General features: G+C 39.7%; 1 protein-coding gene across 8 annotated transcripts in view; it reads right to left on the reverse strand.

Annotated features, from left to right (window-relative positions):
- The window catches only part of TFDP2 (transcription factor Dp-2), a 140,827-nt gene that overhangs the window by 53,426 nt on the left and 67,520 nt on the right, over positions 1-19,881 (reverse strand). For 2 of the 8 annotated variants that reach the window (XM_079794694.1, XM_079794692.1), the window contains exon 4: positions 9,113-9,261. The exons of the other annotated variants lie outside the window; for them this stretch is intronic. The gene's annotated coding sequence lies outside the window, so the exon portion shown is untranslated. The remainder of the gene's footprint in view (positions 1-9,112; positions 9,262-19,881) is intronic. 8 annotated transcript variants of the gene reach the window in all.

Here is a 19,881-nt window from a genome sequence, read left to right on the forward strand (position 1 = left end):
GTGAAATCACTATAATATGTGAGTAAAGGAATTGGTTAAAATTCTATACACTAAGTTTTTATGGGCTATCAGATTTCAGAGGACATATGAAAAAAAAAAGATGCATGCCTAACCATTTTTTATACAGCACCAAATTAATTTCATGTATTAAAATCTTACATGTTTACATCCACTTACATACTCGTATGAAAAATGTTTAACTCTCCACCTTGCTTCTAGTCATCTTGATTGCCTTCTAGAAACCACACAGAAAATAAGCGCATGCCTCTAACTTACCAGATCAGCCAGAAGTGCTCAGCATGTTACCCAAAGCCAGGATATCCAGGGGCTAGATACCTACTCTGTTACATTCTTTTCTTTCTTTTTTTCCATCAGGCACTTATTTTTTCCTTTTTTTTTTTTAATTTAAATTTATTTTTATTGTTGAAAATATTACAGATGTCCCCTTTCTTTTTTCCCCCTTGATCCCTCTTCGCCCACTCCCATCCCCTCCCAGGCCTTCACCCCACTATTGTCTGTGTCCATGGGTTATGCATATCCTATCTAAAAGATTAATATGCAGATTGACCATCACTCCAAGACATAAGATGGCTGCCCCCATGTGGACACAAGATGGCCGCCACAAGATGGCCTGCAGGGAAGGGCAGTTGTGGGCAGTTAGGGGTGACCAGGCCAGCAGAGGAGGGCAGTTGGGGGTGACCAGGCCAACAAGGGAGGGCAGTTAGGGACCCAGGCCTGCAGGGGAGGGCAGTTGGGGGGGGGACCAGGCCTGTAGGGAAGGGCAGTTGTGGGCGATCAGGCAAGCAGGGAGGGCAGTTAGGGGTGACCAGGCCAACAGAGGAGGGCAGTTGGGGGAGACCAGGTCAGCAGGGGAGGGCAGTTGGGGGGGACCAGGACTGCAGGGGAGGGAAGTTGGGGGGACCAGGCTTGCAGTGGAGGACAGTTAGGGGGACCCAGGCCTGCAGGGGAGGGCAGTTAAGGGCAATCGGGTTGGCCGGGGAGCAGTTAGGCGTCGATCAGGCTGGCAGGGGAGTGGTTAGGGGGTGATCAGGCTGTCAGGCAGAAACGGTTAGGGGCAATCAGGCAGGCAGGCAGATGAGTGGTTGGGAGCCAGCAGTCTTGGATTGTGAGAGGGATGTCTGACCACCCGTTTAGGCCTGATCCTGGTGGGTGGTCGGACATCCCTCAAGGGGTCCCAGATTGGAGAGGGTGAAGGCTGGGCTGAAGGACACCCACCCCCTCGTGCACGAATTTCATGCACCGGGCCTCTAGTATGCATATAAGTTCTTTGGTTGATCTCTTCCCTACCCCCCCACCCCCCACCCGCCACCTTCCATCTGAGGATCCTCAGTCTATTGCATCTGTTACATTCTTAAAAGAGAAGGAAATTAAACTTCTCAGTACTCAGGTACACTTGCCCCACTCCACCCCAACCCCCCAGAGCTAAACAATGATTACAAGTTTAAATATAATATTCACACATTTAGTATATGTTCTAACAATAACCCCAATAGCAACTCAAGGTCAGGAATACATGTGATGGCTGAGATCAAGTATAGACAAAATAAGGTGGGGCCAAAGTAGGATTCCATAGTTCCTGCAAGAGCAATTCTCCTTTTCCTTAGCTATCATTCATTTTTTCCTTCAACAAACACCAGGCACTGAGCACCAGGCACTGAGCTAGACAAACTGACCTGCTCCATGGATCTGACCTTAAGCCTATCTCTAGTCTTTCATATATTTCCTTCTCCCTGTTTGCCTTCCTTGCCAGTACCCTTTCCCTAGTCCCAATTCTTCACACACACTGCCCTTCACTCTATTCCCAAGGCTTTCTCGGCAGGCAGCATAATCACTACCTTCTGTGTTCTTTTAGACTTGTTCCCCACATGTGAATGACACACTGTGTGGAAATAAAATGCACCTTATGTAGATCCTCTCAAATAATATTTCTTTAATCTTACATAGAAAATCCACTTAAGCAAAATATTATTTACAAAGATTGATTAGCTGAAAAACACCAAAGGGGGCTAGACATTCTCTCCCCCAGATTTGTATGCTAATTTATTTGGACTAGAGTTTGCTATGTTTCCTGGCAACCTGAACAAATATTAACTACATTTTACAAATACATTTATATTCTATAGACAGAAATGACACTATGATAGCACAATAGTAGTTTTTATTTGCCCCATTTCTGCTAAACTATCTACCACATCCATATTATGGAAGGAATGGAAATTAGCCATGCTGATTTCCTATACTTATGCACATTTCCAAGTAAAATGTCTAATCTTGTTTCCCTAAACACACACCACTTCCCTGATTGAAAAACAAAACAAAAGAAATAAAAGATACAACTTCTAATGTCCTCACAATGTCTAGAGCTACAGTATCAAAAATATTGGTAGCCTTAGCCACATGTGGGTAAATTTAAATTGATTAAAGTTAAATTAGAATTTTAATTTCCCAATTGCACTAGACACATGTTAAGACCTCAATAGTCACACATGGCTAACAGTTACTGTATTGGACACTACAGATACAAAACATTTCCATCATTGCAGAAAGTCCATTAAACAGCTCTGGTCTAGACAATAACTGCTTTAGAGAAGGAATATGGTACATTTGATAAAGAACATTGGAGTCAGAACGCTTTATCCAAATTCAGGTATTAATTTAGTTTTATAAGGGATAGAAATTCAACTCAAACTACTTTGACTTGAAAGGAAATTAGTTGGCTCAACTGGCTCACAGAACGCAAGAAAGGGCTAGGAAACCATAAAAAAGAACAAGTCACTGGCACGCTGGTGTGGCTCAGTGGATTGAGCATCGTCCCATGCACCAAGAGGTAACTGGTTCGATTCCTGGGCAGGTAACATGCCAGGGTTGCAGGCCTGATCCTCAGTAGGGGGCCTGCAGGAAGCAGCTGATAGATGTTTCTATCTTTCTCTCCCTCTCCCTTCCTCTCTCTCTAAAACCAATAAAAAACATGTTAAAAAAAAAAAAAAAAGAACCAGTCAGAAATGAATACACTAACTGAAATGAAGAATGCATTACAAGGAATCAACAGTACCCAATCAGAACAGCAAAAAGAAAAAAGAATTAAAAAAAAACACAAAACAATGAGGATAGCCCTGACCAGTTTGGCTCAGTGGATAGAGCGTCGGCCTGTGGACTGAAGGGTCCCGGGTTCAATTCCGGTCGAGGGCATGTGCCTTGGTTGCGGGCACATCCCCAGTGGGGGTTATGCAGGAGGCAGCTCAACGGTGTTTCTCTCATCGATGTTTCTGGCTCTCTGTCCCTCTCCCTTCCTCTCTGTGAAGAATCAATAAAATATATTAAAAAGAAAATGAGGATAATGTAAGGAGCCTCTGGGACAAATTCAAGTGTACCAACATTCACATCATGGAGATGCCAGAAGGAGAAGAGAGAAAATAAGAAATTGAAAATCTATTTGAAAAAATAATGACAGAAAATTTCCCTAACCTGGTAAAGGTAATAGACATACAAGTCCAGGAAGCACAGAATCCCAAACAAGATGAACCCAAAGAGGCCCACACCAAGACACATCATAATTACAAATCCAAAAGGTTAAAGACAAAGAAAGAATCTTAGAAACAGAAAAAAAAAGCAGTTAGTTTCCTACAAGGGGGCTCCCATAAGACTGTCAGCTGATTTCTCAATACAAACTTTGTAGGCCAGAAGGGATTGGCAAGAAATATTCAAAGTGATAAAAAGCAAGGTTATTCTATCCAACATAGTTATCATTTAGAATCAAAGGACATATAAAGAGCTTTCCAGACAAGAAGAAAAAAAAAGATAAAAATATGAATAAAATCACAATAAACACATATCTATCAATAATTGAATCTAAATAATAAAATAAATGAACAAGCAGAACCGAAAGACTCATAGAGAACATTCTGACAGTTACCAGATGGGAGGGTGGTTGGGGGAATGGGTGAAAAAGTTAAAGGAATTAAGAAGTACAAATTGATAGCTGCAGAATAGTCATGGGGATGTAAAGTACAGCATAGGGGATATAGTCAATAATATTCTAATAGCATATGTATGGTGTCAGAGGGGTATGAGATTTATTGGAATGATCACTTAGTAAGTTATGTAACGTCTAATCACTGGGGTGTACATCTGAAACTAATATAATATTGTGTCAACTATAACAAAAATTTTTAAATTATTTTAAAAACAAGAAAGGGTTAGATAACTATTAGTAAAGTAGGAGGGTCATGGATGCAGGTAGGTCTCAAGAACTCTAAGGTTGACAGGACTGTGTTTCTCTGTTGCCTCTGAGTTTCTCTCATGTCAGCATCATTCTCTCTCACTATAATTTAGCATTCTTCACTTGGTGGAGAACATGGTGTGTCATTAGTTTTATGTCTTACAGATTTCATTGATCTTCTCTCTTATCCTAGGCCCGTGGTCAGCAAACTGCGGCTCGCGAGCCGCATGCGGCTCTTTGGCCCCTTGAGTGTGGCTCTTCCACAAAATACCACGGCCTGGGTGAGTCTATTTTGAAGAAGTGGCGTTAGAAGAAGTTTAAGTTTAAAAAATTTGGCTCTCAAAAGAAATTTCAATCGTTGTACTGTTGATATTTGGCTCTGTTGACTAATGAGTTTGCTGACCACTGTCCTAGGCCTTAAAATACCAGGAAGACATTCATTAGCTGGTTTGGGAGGGTATGGGAGGCAGCCGATCTATGTTTCTCTCACATCAATGTCTCGCTCTCTCTCTCTCCCCCCTTCCTCTCTCTCTCTAAAATCAATAAAAACAAATTATTGGGTGAGGATTAAAAATATATAAATATAACATGAAAAGTATTTCAGACAAAAATATGGTTCTTTGACCTACCTATGTAAACATATTATTGTTAATTTCTTGATATTAAGTCAACTATCTTTACTTTCTTGAGACAAATTCTACTTGGTTCAAGGTATATAGTTCTCTTAGTATGTTAATTTTATTTGCTAATACTTAGGTTTTTGCTTCTATAGTGTGAGATTGGTTGATAACTTCCTGTACTGTTGATTTTTATTATCTAGTTAAATCAGTTTTGCTCCATGTACTTGGAAACCTGTAGGTTTATACTCTGAGTGTTTTATTGCCTGGATTATCTATTCATAGAAACAGGAAAAAGCTTGCCCATAAAACTGTAGAATCTCTTATAAAATGTATTTTTTGGACATTTTCTATTTCTTTTACATAGAGACTCTTTTAAAGTGATATTTTCGACATTTTCTATTTCTTCCAACACAATTGATTTTTAAGTTTTCTACTTAAAAACAATCAATCTTAGTAATATATATTTCCCCCCAAATAATTTATTTCAGCAATATTTTAAAACTTAACTGCTATAATCTGATCATTTTTAAAAATTCTCTAATATTCCTCTAATGTTGCTAATATTTCCAACATTTTGCTAAATTACTTCCTAGATTTTGTTTGCTTATTACAATCAAACTACCAGCTCTTTCAGTTTTACCATATTTCTATCTTCTGGCTTTATTCAATTTTGTTTTCATTTTTATTATATTTCTCTTCTTTCTAACTTTTGCCTAACTCTGGGAGGTGAGTTCATTGCTTGTTTAGTTCCATTTTAAAATAATAAAGCATATGCACAATTTTGACTGCATCCCATATGTGTGTGTGTGTATAATAATTTGTTATTTTTAAGTCATTGCAGTTGAAGTTTCTGCTTTGACTTGATAGCTATTTGGGGAAAGAAGTGACAGGCATACTTTTAGCATTAATTTCACATTTTATTGCAATGTGGTCAGATATAAGGACCTACAAAATTTCTGCTTTATGGACAATATTGAAATTTTTCTGTTTTCTATTATGGTTACCTTCTGTAAATGTTCTAGAAAAGCTTGAGAGACATTCTCTATAAGGTACCGAGTGTGGGAGTTGAAGTAATTTGAGCAGAGTGTTCACTTAGGGGGTGGCAGAGATAGGAAATTGGTTATATATGGGAGATTAATCACATATATAAAGTTTATACGTTTATAAGTAAACATATAAATAATAATGGGAGCCAGAAGGACTTCTTTTAGAAGACTGTTTGACTTTACAAGGAACTACCCAACTGTCTTCCAAAGTGCCTGCACCATTTTGCATTCCCACCACCAGTGAATGCTCTGTATGGCAGCCAGCAGTTTGGCACTGTCAACTTTTTAGGATTTTAGCCATTCTAAAAGGTGTTAGTGCTATTTCATTGTTTTAATTTGCAAGTCCCTAATGACAAATGATAGTGGGTTATCTTTAATATGTTTATTTGCCTTCTGTATATATTCTTTGGTGAGGTGTCTGTTTAGGTCTTTTGCCTACTTCATGGGTTCTTTTTATATATATTGACACAAATTTAGGTAGTCAAGTAATTTAATTTTACCCAAAGAGAGGTCTGACTTTTGCCCTTAGCTCCTGGGAGTTTATCTCTAAACCCTTGGAATGCTGTGCCTGATAAAAAAGTGTCTTTGTTTATTTTAACTGGGGGCATTGGGCCAGCCAGATAGTAACAATGTGATTTAGGGTGGAGGCTTTGAGTCACACCTACAATGAGATTCAGGGTGGGAGCATTTGAGTCCTGTGGGTGGTATCAGTTCAACCTCCTGAGGGATTGGAAATCAGCTACAAGAGTACCTGGTCAGGTTTACTTGATTGAACACCAGTAAAGACTCTGGACACCAAAGCTCAGGTAAGCTTCTCTGGCTGGCAATACTCTGTGCACGCTGTCAAGCATCGGTACTGGGAAAGCAAAGCTGTACCCGACTCCATGAGAAAAGAGCAACTAGAAGCTCCACATTTAATACTTTTCTAGATTGCTCTGTGTGCCTTTTCACGTGACTGGTTTATTTAAGTCTGTATCCTTCAACTGAAGTGAACTGTAACTGAGTATAACAGATTTAAATGAATTCTGTGAGTCCTTAGAGAATTATCAAACCTAAAGATGGTTTTGAAGACTTTGAACTAGAACGGGCAGCCTTTATACACAGCTAACTTTGCAAATGGCTAACTTTACAAAGTCCTTTATCAGATTTGTGTTTTGCTGTTGTATCTAAAGAGTCACTGCCAAAGCCAAAGTCACCTAGATTTTCTCCTATTTTTAGGTCTAGAAGTTTTATCTTTTTGTTTTATGTTTATGTCTAGGATCCATTTTAAGTTTACGGGCTGTCTCTAGGTTCACTATTTTGTATGTGGACTTCAATTGTTCCTTCCAGTCTCATTTGTTAAAAAGACTCTCCTTTCTCCATTGAATTGCCATTCTTCCTTTGTCAAAGATCAGTTGACTATATTTGTGTAGGTCTACTTTTTTTTAAAATCATTTTTTAAAAATATATTTTTATTGATTTCAGAGAGTAAGGGAGAAGGAAAGAGATAGAAACATCCATGATGAGAGAGAATCATTGATGGGCTGCCTCCTGCACACCACCTACTGGGGATTGAGCCTGCAACCCAGGTATGTGCCCTAACCGGGAATGAAACCCTGACCGCCTGGCTCATAGGTTGATGCTCATCCATAGAGTCACATCAGCTGGGCTATAGTATATCTTTTAATTCTCAAAAATTTCAACCTGCTATATCCAGTATTCTCCATATATCAGTGAAATCCTTTAAACTATAAACTTAGGTTTTCCTTAACCTCAAGGATGTCTTCCATTTTGCCTTTGATTATTGCTTCTCTTCTATTTAATATTCTCCTTTATCCATGAATACTGTTTATCTACATACTGAGTCTTTATTCTCTGTACCTACCATTTTCATCTTTTTTTATCCTTTTCCAGTGCTGTATTTTAGAAGACTTTCAACTGCTTTTCTACATCAATGACGTGATTTTCAGCACTGATTATCTTCTGACTCCTACATTGTAGATTTTAATAGTATCTTTCATTTTAATGTTTATGGGTTTTGAGGAGTCTTGAAGACATTAATGACTCAAAATCCTTTGTAATCATCCTATGTACCCTAAGTAGAGGGCCCTGGAGTCACTCTACCTGGATTCAAATCTGGGATCCACCTCTTAGTAGTTGTATGATTTTGGGGAAGTGATTTAACCTATTTACTTTAACTTTCTTGGAAATATTAATTTAATTAGATTTAATTAACTAATAAATGAAAGGTTAATTAATTGAATTGCCATTATTGAGTACAGTATCTGGTACTCAATAAATATTTAGCTATTATTACTATAATTGCTGATATCTCAGTTGGTTCCCTTCCGTGTCAATCTGTTGTCTTTTACGTACTATTTTAGATTCACTAAATAATTTCAATAAGAAAGAAAATAGCATCTAATGGTATCTTGTTTCCTTTCTCAATATTTTTTAAGTATGATTTTCCTCTGTACCTTAAGTATGAGATTTTCTTTTATTTTGCAGAATTTCTTTTTTTAAAAATATATTTTATTGAAGGCGGGGGAGTGTTGGGGAGGGAGGGAAATAGATCAACCAAAGGACTTGTATGCATGCATATAAGCACACCAATGGACACAAGACACTGGGGGGGTGGGATGAGGGCATGCGATAGGGGTTAGGGGAGGCTGGGGGAAGGTCAATGGGGGAAAAAAAGGAGATATATGTACTAATATATGTAATACTTTCAACAATAAAAAAATAAAAAAATATATATTTTATTAATTTTTTTACAGAGAGGAAGGGAAAGAGATAGAGGGTTAGAAACATGGATGAGAGAGCTAGGTACATGCCCTTGACTGGAATCGAACCTGGGACCTCAGACGCTCTATCCACTAAGCCAAACCGGTTAGGACCAGAATTTCTTAATAAGCCCATGATGGCTTTAAAAAAATACTGTCCATTATTTGAAAATTGAAAAAATTATCCACGTTTGGTGTTTGCTAAGAAAAACATTCAGTAAATTCTAGTTGGCCTCTCCCTTTAACTGTCCACCTGGGTATTATTTGACTTTAATTTTCAGTCCTGAGTTAGAGAAAAGATAGATTCATACAACTCTTAGTCAAATTTCTGGTGTTGAGCAGTCATATAATATTATGGTTCCCATTTATTTTGGAGATTAAGGATCTTGTTGGGATCCCATGAAAATTATATACTCTCTCTCCAGAACATAGAGTTTTGCTTACCAATTCAGTCTGTCATGGCCTGAAGTCAATTCGTGGATTCCAGATTAAGAATCCCCTGATTTACTATGCCTCTGATGAACTAAAGAAGGCTCTCCTGATCCCACCGTCTCATTGTGTGATGTATGTGATCGGTTATTTAATCCCGGACACTGTGAACAGAACACAGTTTTCTCTAATCAAAAGTAGGGCCAAACCAAGAGGTGTTTAAGCTGGTGATTGGTATGAGGGAATTATTAAACTGTTCTCTTTACTCTTATAAATATATGAAAATTTCCATAATAAAAAGCGTCACTTATGTGTTCATTTGAAGTAGAGCCTGAAAAAATGCATACCACACCCCCAAATTTTCTTCTCTCTGCCCTTTCCTACTCCTAGTCCCTTCACATCTGAAAATGCACCATAACAAGTCCACTCCCGCCCCTGCCTTTACAGAACTGTGGTCACCACGGGAAGCAGAGAGGTAATGATAAGAGATGTGGGAGGGAGAAAAGAGCCCTGGATGCTGCAGATAGCAGTTGCAACATCACAGCAGGTAGCTGCCAAGTTTCTGGTTGGCAAAGAGCCGGCTTCCTTAAACTGTGGGATGCAGTAAAGAGGGGTAGAAAGTCTACTTTTTTCCGCCCTAACCCTGCTATTAATTCTCAAGGATCTGTCTTCACTTTTACTTATAGAAAATCCTCAGGTCTGGCATATTTTATTTTATTTTTATTTATTTATTATTATTTTTAAAAAAATATATTTTATTGATTTTTTTACAGAGAGGAAGGGAGAGGGATAGAGAGCTAGAAACATCGATGAGAGAGAAACATCGACCAGCTGCCTCCTGCACACCCCCTACTGGGGATGTGCCCGCAACCAATGTACATGCCCTTGACCTGAATCGAACCTGGGACCCTTCAGTCCGCAGACTGACGCTCTATCCACTGAGCCAAACCGGTCTCGGCGGGTCTGGCATATTTTAATTGATATTTCTAGTTTCTGATTCTATTTGCAACTCTGCTTCTCTGTGTATTTTCACCTATTTGAACTATGGGATAACAGAAGAGATAGGTCTCCCTACTTGGCTGCAAGCTAACCCCAGGCTACCCAGAGTTGAATTACTGAGGCTAAAATAAAAGGTGCTACAATAATCTGGCACATGTTCAACCTATGAACAGCATATAAGTGGAAGAAATAGCTTCTGATCTACTCTTGCCTCCCTTAACTCTCAACCACACTACAATTTTACATAGATGGAAATATGCTTATTGATATTGAGCATATAGAATAGAGCATAGTAAAAAAAGTGTTTTCTCTCAAGAAAGCTCTAAACCAGATTAACAATATCAAGAAACTGTCAAGGGATGTAGGGTTTAATCCAAAGCATTGTAGCAACCAATTAGAAATATTCAAGTTTCTCCATAATAAAGTGCACATGATAAAACTCATAAATTAGTGAGCTAATACATCAGTTATCAGAGACACTCTTAAACTGAAAAAAGAGTGAGCACACAGACAGTATTAAAAGCAATTAGCACAATGTGGTGGACTGAGATTATTTAGAGGTATACTTCTTTAAATTCCTCTGGTCTTGTCAATAATGTTCCATGTTAATAAAAGATTTCCTGAGGAAGACATGCACACAGAGCAATGTGCCAAGAAGACTGACCTCTGATCTGAAAGATGTGATTTGAATTGTCTCTACCACTTGGGAAATTTAATTGCTTTGAGTCTCAGTTTTCGAAAATGGGTGTATTAATAGTACTTCTCTTGCAAGGCGGTTGTGCAGATTATATGAAATAAGAAACATAAAAAGCTTATTAGTACAGTTCCTGGCAAATAGTACTCAAAACACAACAGGATTTTTATAAAAAGTAGATGGAAACTCTTCTTTCAGAGGTTAATCCCTTGAAAATGCTGAGATAAAACAAGGTGGCAACTAAGGTCAAAGGTACTTCAGAAAAAGAATCAAAACAAATATAAAACACTAGAGGCCTGGTGCACGAGATTCGTGCACTGGTGGTGGTGGTGGAGTCCCTCAGCCCGGCCTGCGCCCTCTCACAGTCCGGGACCCCTCAGGGGATGTCCGCCTGCTGGCTTAGGCCCGATCAGGCCTAAGCCGGCAGTCAGACATCCCTCTTATAGTCCAGGGCTCTTGCAGTCTGGGACCCCTCGCTCCTTACCGCCTGCCTGTAGCAGAGGCAGGAGAGGCTCCCGACACCGCTGCTGCACTTGCCAGCCATGATGGTCAGTGCGTGTCATAGCGACCGGTTGTTCCGCCATTTGGTCGATTTGCATATTACGCTTTTATTATATAAGATTAAAAGTAAATTACAGACAAATATTTCTCAAAAATACTAAACAAAATTTTAGCAAATTGAATCCAAGAACATATCAAAAGGATAATATGTCATGCCTAAGTGAGATTTATCTAGGAGTTTAATGTTGGTTTAACGTCAAAAAAAATCAATCAATGTAATTCACTGTGTATAAAAAGAAAAAAAAAAGAAAAACTACACTGTCATCTTGATTGATCCAGTGAGGTATTTGGCAAAATTCAATACTCAGCCATGATAATAACTTTGAGCAGACAAGGAATAGATGGGAAACTCCGCAATGTGCTAAAAGGCATCGACAAAAAATCTATAGTTAAAAATCACATGTGACGGTAAAAAAATTGAAAGCCTCCCCCCTAAGATCAGGAACAAGATAATGATGTCCACTTTTCACTACTTCAACATTGAACAGGAGTCTCAGCCAACGCAATAAGTCAAGAAAAAAATGGAAAAGGCATAAAAATAAGAAATGAATAAGTAAAACAGACAAAATGTTGGTCTGTATGGAAAATCCTATGAAACCTATAAAAATACTACAGGCCTGGTGCATGACATTCATGCACTTGGGGGGGTCCCTCAGCCTGGTCTGCGCCCTCTTGCAGTCTGGGACCCCTCGGGGGATCTCCGCCTGCTAGCTTAGGACATCCCTCGAGGGGTCCTTAGTGCTGCCGTGGAAGCGGGAGAGGCTCCCGCCACCGCTGCTGCACTCGCCAGATGTGAGCCTGGCTTCTGGTTGAGCGGCGCTCCCCCTGTGGGAGTGCATATAACACCAGGGAGCAGCTCCTACATTGAGCGTCTGCCCCCTGGTGGTCAGTGCGCGTCATAGCAACCGGCTGTTCCGCCATTTGGTCTATTGCGTATTAGCCCTTTATTATTATATAGGGTGCTAGTAAGCAAGGTCACAGGCAACAATGTCAATATATAAAAATTAACTGTATTTCTATATTCCAGCAATTAACAAATCAGAGATTGAAATAAATGGTAATTTATAATAACATCAATAATATGAAAAACTTAGGGATAAATTTAACAATATATGTGCAAGCTCTGTACAATGAAAATCACATTTGACTGAGACAACTACAAAAGACTTAAAGGACAGGTAAACCATGCTTATAAACTGGAAGACTCAATATTGTTAAGATGTTAGTTCTTTCCAAATTTATCTATAGAGTCAATGCAACCCCAGTAAAAAACTCAATAGGCATTTTTGTAGAAATTTACAAACTGATTCTAAACTTTATATAAAAATGCAAAAGACCTAGTATAGCCAACCAAATTTGAAAAAGAAAAAAGTTGGAGGACTTGCACTACCTGATTTCAAGACAATATACAGCCACAGCCGAGTCTCATCCTTGGTACTATTGACATTTCAGACTGGCTGTTTCTTTGTTGGGAAACTGTCCTGTGCACTGTAGGAGGTTTAGCAGCATCCCTGGCCTCTAACCTTACCAGAGGCAAATCCTCCTGAGTTGTAACAATCAAAAGTCTCCAGGCACTGCTAAATGTCCCCTGGGGGGCATTGCCCTTCATTGAGAACCACTGACATGAACACAGACATTTAGCTCAATGGAACAGAATAGAATCCACAAATAGACCCTCAACTATATAGTCAACTGATACTTGACAAAGGTACAAAGCAATTCTATGGGAAAGGGTAAACTTCAATAAATGATGTTGCATTGATTGGTTATTCATATGCACCTCATTCCATACAGGAAAATTAACTCAAAAGTTATCAGACTTAAATGTAAGAGCAAAAACTATAACACTCTGAGACAAAACATGGGAGAAAATCTTAATAATCTTGGTTTAGGCAAAGATCTCAAATAGGACATAAAGAAGTGCAAACTACCTTTTTCTTTAAATATGTTTTTGTTTATTTTATTTTTTAAAAATATCTTTTTATTGATTTCAGAGAGGAAGGGAGAGGGAGAGAAACATCAATGATGAGAGAGAATCATTAATGGGCTGCCTCCTGCACGCCCCCTACTGGAGATTGAGCCCACAACCCGATTATGTGCCCTTGACTGGAATGGAACCTGGGACCCTTCAGTCCTCAGGCCAAAGCTCTATCCACTGAGCCAAACCAGCTAGGGCCAAACTATCTTTTTAAACTGACAAATTACACATTAAAATATAAAATGTTTGCTATTCCAAATTTACTGTTAATAAAATAAAAAGGCAAGCCACAGGCTGGAAGAAAATATTTGTAAAAAATATATTTAATAAAGGACTTGTGTCCAGAATAAGACAATAACCCACTAAGACAAACAACCCAATTAAAAATGGGTAAAAAATTTAAACAATTCATCAAAGAAGGTATGTTGATGGCAAATAAGCACATGAAATGATGCATAATATCACTAGTCACTCAAACCACACTGAGATACCACATAAACCAACTAAGTGCTGACAAGGACACAGGGCAACTAGAACTCTTATAAATTGCTGATGGGAATTATCAAACTTTGTGAAAAATGTTTGATAATTTATTATAAAGTTAAACATACACTTAACATATGACCCAACAATTCCACTCCTAGGTACTTAGAGAAATGAAAACTTATGTCAACACATGAGTTTGTATTTGAATATTCATAGCAGTTTTATTCATAATAGCCCACAACTGGAAACAACACAAATGTTCATCAGCTCATTAATGGATAAACAAATTGTGGTATACCCATACAATGGAATACTAAGAAGTAAAAAAGACCTACTGATACACACAACAGTATAAATAAATCTCAAAAGCATCATCCGAAGTATAAGAATCTAGACACAGCCCGGCCGCTGTTGCTCAGTGGATGAGCATCGACCTACGAACCAAGAGGTCACAGTTTGATTCCTGGTCAGGGCACATGCCTGGGCTACGGGCTCAATCCTCAGTAGGGGGCGTGCAGGAGGCGGCTGATCAGTGATTCTCTCTCATCATTGATGTTTCTATCTCTCCCTCTCCCTTCCTCTCTGAAATCAATAAAAATATTTAACAAAAATAATCTAGACACAATTGATAATAAAAATCCACAAATTAAACATGAATAGAAATAATTCTGATTTTCAGTAGCTTTTTTGTTACATGAATCATTAACACTGTCTTTTGTTATTAAATTTAGGTGTCTAGCCTCCTTAAATCAACTATAAAACCTTCTGCTGTGGATGTTATCATATATGTATTTATGCATAGTAATTCACAATACTAAAAAATTAACACCTCACATTTGTATATCAAATGCGTAAGTTCCATAATTCTCATTCAATGAAATAACTAGAATATAGTACTGTCTACATATTGCAGTGGAGTCAGGATACCTGGATTCAAATCCCAGTTGTCTACATGAGTGATCTGTGGAAAGTCACTTAATCTGTATGAGACTTATTCATTAAACTGAAAAGCACTGAGGGAAAATGGAAAAGAGACAGAGTTGGGGATATTGCGTTGGCATAATAGCAATCCTAATGCAAGGGAGGCCATTAAGGACAGAAACCTCCTGAGAAGCAAAGGGCCAACAAGTGACACTTGAACTTTATTTTTCAGAAGAAACACAGACTGAGAAAGTGGGATCTTATGGGCCTTTTTATATTTTGGGTTTTAAGTAGGAGATATCAGAAAAGTTACCACAGGAATAACTGGTTTGTGGTAGACAAGCAATCATTGAAACATCCATTTTTGATCCTTCAATTTTGTTTCCTTCTATCTTTGGGAATAGAATTCAACAAGCTCTGCATACAGAAAAAATTAGCTATTTTAACTGATATAAATAGGTTAGTTTTACTCTACTGATGTGCTGTTGCCTTAGCAATTCATCTCAGTAAAGGAAATACCACAGGTTCGGGTATTTGGTACGTGTGCTTGGCTGAGAATCCACAGTTGGCGTAATTAAGAATGCCTATGAATCAAAAGCCAGAATTACTCAAGGAGCGACAATATGCCAGGGCCAAGAAGCTTCAGTAGGGATTCGCTGTCTACCTACCACGTGCTCAAAACAGGCACTATGCTAGGCAAGGTCATAGGTTTTATCATTTCATCTTCACAAGAGCCCTTAGGAGGTAGCTGTTTTGTTTTGTTTTTTAAATATATTTTTATTGATTTCAGAGAGGAGGAGAGAGGGTGAGAAAGATAGAAACATCAAAGATGGAATCATCGATCAGCTGCCTTCCACACACTCCACACTGGGGATTGAGCCCGCAACCCAGGCATGTGCCATGACTGGGAATCAAACCGTGACCTCGTGGTTCATACGCCGACGCTCAACCACTGAGCCACGCCAGCTGGGCAGAGGTAGCTGTTTTTTTTTGTTTGTTTTTTTTATTACCATGACCTCCTGATTCATAGGTTGATGCTCAACCACTGAGGTAGCTGTTTTTGAGGTGAGAAAATTGACATTCTGAAACACAACTAAGTAATTTTCCCAAGCAGTCACCATTATTATGTGACAAGGCTAAGATTCAAACTCAGAGCTATCTGACTCCATGTCCTTAGCGCTACTTAAAGCTTATTACTATACTAGAGGCCTGGTGCACGAAATTCATGCACAGGGGGATGTGTCCCTCAGCCCAGCCTGCACCCTCTCCAATCTGGGACCCCACAAGGGATGTCCGACTGCCCGTTTAGGCCCGATCCTACAGGATCAGGCCTAAACGGGCAGTCGGACATCCCTCTCACAATCCAGGACTGCTGGCTCCCAACTGCTCGCCTGCCTGCCTTCCTGATTGCCCCTAACTACTTCTGCCTGCCAGCCTGATCACCCCTAACCACTCCCCTGCCAGCCTGATTGATGCCTAACTGCTCCCCTGCCAGCCTGATTGCCCCTAACTGCCCTCCCCTGCCAGCCTGTTTGCCCCTAACTGCCCTCCCCTGCAGGCCTGGTCCTCCCCAACTGCTCTCCCCTGTAGGCCTGGGTCCCTCCCAACTGCCCTTCCCTGCAGGCCTGGTCGCCCCCAACTTCCCTCCTCTACCAGCCTGGTCAGCCCTAACTGCCCTCCCCTGCAGGCTTGATTGCCCCCAACTGCCCTCCCTTGCAGGCGTGGTCCCTCCCAACTGCCCTCCCCTGCTGGCCTACTTGTGGCGGCCATCTTTGACCACATGGGGGCAGCCATCTTGTGTGTTGGAGTGATGGTCAATTTGCATATTACTCTTTTATTAGATAGGACTAGAGGCCCGGTGCACGAAATTTGTGCACAGGTAGGGTCCCTAGGCCTGGCCAGCGATCAGGGCCAATCGGGGCCTTCTGGCTGCCGGCTGGGGCCTCCCTTCCCCAGCTGCTGGCTGCCAGCCGGGGCCTCCCTTATTCTGCGCCTCCCCCTGGTGGCTCACGTCATAGCGAGCAATTGAACTCCCAGTCTCCGGTCGAACTCCCAAAGGGACAATTTGCATATTAGGCATATATATGATAAACAGCTCACCTTCCAATTATTAAAGCCAGCACAGCTCTTAGAAAATAATAGGCTTATTTTTTTTTCTTTCATGGTTGACAGGAAGGAGGTAGATATTATCTAAGGTAGGCAGGAAACAGGTATTACTTCCAAAACTTATCTAAAAAGTGATAAAGCAAGTTTTTGAATCCTGGAATTCCTAGCCATTTATCTAGCTACATCAGCATTCCTCTAACATTCATCATGATCATGATGAAGAAGAAAAGATGGAGGAAGAGAAAAAGTACATGTAATTATAAGACCAAGTGTTCTCATTCTTTGAATAACTCACACATATTTATTGAGCACTTATAAAGGTCAAGCACAGTGCTTCACACTAGAGATATAACAGTGAATAAAATAAACAAGGCACAGTTCCTACCCAAGGGAAGTTTCATTCTAGTGGGAAAATACTGACAACTAAATAGACAATTAAAACACAGTGCAGTAATGTAGAAATGGGGTAACACAGGATGCCTCATGAGCACAGACAAGACAAACTAAACCCAGATGGGGTGAAAAAAGGGCTACAGGACGACCAGTTCATTTTTTAAAAATTAATCCTCATGCAAGGGTATTTTTCCCATTGCTTTTTTAGAGAGAGTGGAAGGGTGGGAAGGAAACAGAGAGAAACATCAATGTTAGAGACACATCTCTATTGGTTGCCTCCTGCACCTGCCCCAGCAGGGCTGGGGATCAAACCTGCCTTTGACCAGGAATTGAACCCGAGACACCTCACCTTGGTGTGCAGGCTGATGCTCTAACCACAGAACCACGCCGGCCAGGACCGGCCAGTTAATTTTAAATTTTAGCCTTGGCCAGGTGGCTCAATTGGTTGAAGCATCATCCCATACACCAAAAGGTTGTCGGTTTGATCCCCTATTGGGGTGTATAGGGGAGGCAACCAATAGATGTTTCTCTCACTCTCTACAAAAAAAATCATCCCACCTGGTTTGGTTCAATGGTTGAGCACTGACCCATGAACCAGGTCACGGTTCGATTCCCACTCTGGCTCGATCCCCAACCGGGGACTTGCAGGAGGCAGCCGATCAATGATTCTTTCTCATCATTGATGTTTCTATCTCTCCTCCCTTCCTCTCTGAAATAAAAAAAAAAAAAATTTTTTTAAATCAATGAAAACATTCTCAGGGGAGGATTTAAAATAAATAAATAAAATTTAAATTTCAAATAAACAATGAATACTTTTTAAACTGTAAGTATGTCCCAAATATTGTCTTGTATTTTTACTTGCTACATCTGGCACCCTTAAGTAGGGATGATGTTTAGAAGTGTCTCAGAGAAAATGATACTTAATATGAAAACTTAATAAGCACTTGTCCCCAACAAATGTGTTGCTGGCCTATGGAGACAGCCATAATGGCAAGGATCTGAATCTGAAATCTCTTGACAGTGGCCAGGGTGGAGCTGTGTAAGTGAGCCATCTTGGAAGTAGATCTTCCAGCCCTCAGGTGATTAGTGTTGGTCAACAGCTCCATAACAAGAGATGAGAGACCCCAAGGCTGAATCACTTAGCTAAGCTACTCCTGACCCACAGAAACTATGAGGTAATAAATGCTTGTTGTTTTAAGCAGTTAGGTCTTGGGGAATTTTCAATGCGTCAATAGGTAAGTAACACTCTGCCTATTAGAGGAGTTCTGCATCCTGTCAGTAGGGATGGCCTACTATACTACTACCCCATCATGCTCATTGATTGCTGACAGCAGCCAGGGCTAGGGTGGGTGGCCTCAGCAAGAATGAGGTGGTGGATCCAGAGGAGCCACAGCTGCAACTGTCAGTCATTATCCCTCTCACCAGCAGGAGATCTAAATGGTGTATTCCCATGGTCGCATAGGATAACAAAAAGTTTATTAATAGCATATCCTTTCTGAAACAATTTTAAAAAGATCTTTTCAGAAGAAAATAAAAAAATATTTCTCTGAGTTCAGCTTAATCACTAAGAAAACTCCAAATCTTGGATTAGCTGTGGTTCTCAGCTTGAGTTCCTGTGTGCTAAGAATTGATATTGCTCTGCCAACCAAGAAATAAACTTGTTCCGGGGTTGTTTTAACTCTCCCATTCAGAAAGGAATTTCTGAAACTTAAGGATAATGTGCTATGAACTGTGGTTAATCAACTAATCCAGAATGTTTAAGAGTACTTTGGAGGAACAATTTGAGTATTGTGAATTCCATGTTACTTTCTTCCAGTAGATTAAGTTAAAGTGACTGTATTTGAATTATCTAATATGATCAGAGAAATCTCAGAGAAAGACATTTCCTTCCTTTTCCAAAAATATAGGATGAGTTGGAAGGGAGTGGGTAATAACTGTAAAGTAAATATGGAGGCAGGGAGATGCTAGAAGTTTTATTTGACAACAGCCCCTTGACTATATAATAGTTTTCTATTCAAACCACCTCAGGGTTCATGCTGTTATGGCATATTTCCCCCCAAGCCAGTTCAATACCACATGAGCTTAGTATTTATTTATGTTGGAATCCTTTAAGGTTTGGGTTCAGATATGTCAGAGGTCACTTTTCTCCTTGTGGCCTATAAAAAAAATCACAATTATCTTACAATATCCCCAATCCAAATTTCATAGAAACTGAGACAAAGACATTGAACTTAAAGGGCTTATATCTCCAGGACAGTATAATTAACTGATGTAAGTAAAGTCTGATCTAACCCATGTTTTCTAGAAATTTTTATGTAAATTAATATTTTAAAGTATTCCGTTCTTAAACTAAGCAATTTGTTTAAAAATTACCTTGGTATATTGAGGCTGACGTGGCTCAGCAGTTGAGCATCGACCTATGAACCAGGAAATCACAGTTCGATTCCTGGTCAGGGCACATGCCCTGATTGTAAGCTTAATCCCCAGTGTGGAGCATGCAGGAAGTAGCCAATCAGTGATTCTCTCTCATCGTTGATGTTTCTCTCTCTCTCTCTCCCCTCCCTTCCTCTCTGAAATTAGTAAAAAATATTTTTTTTAAATTACTTTGAGGGGGTGAGGCAGGAATGGGCTGGAAGAGGTTAATGG

The sequence above is a fragment of the Cnephaeus nilssonii genome, assembly GCF_951640355.1.
Source record: "Cnephaeus nilssonii genome assembly, chromosome: 17".
Classification (NCBI taxonomy): domain Eukaryota; kingdom Metazoa; phylum Chordata; class Mammalia; order Chiroptera; family Vespertilionidae; genus Cnephaeus; species Cnephaeus nilssonii.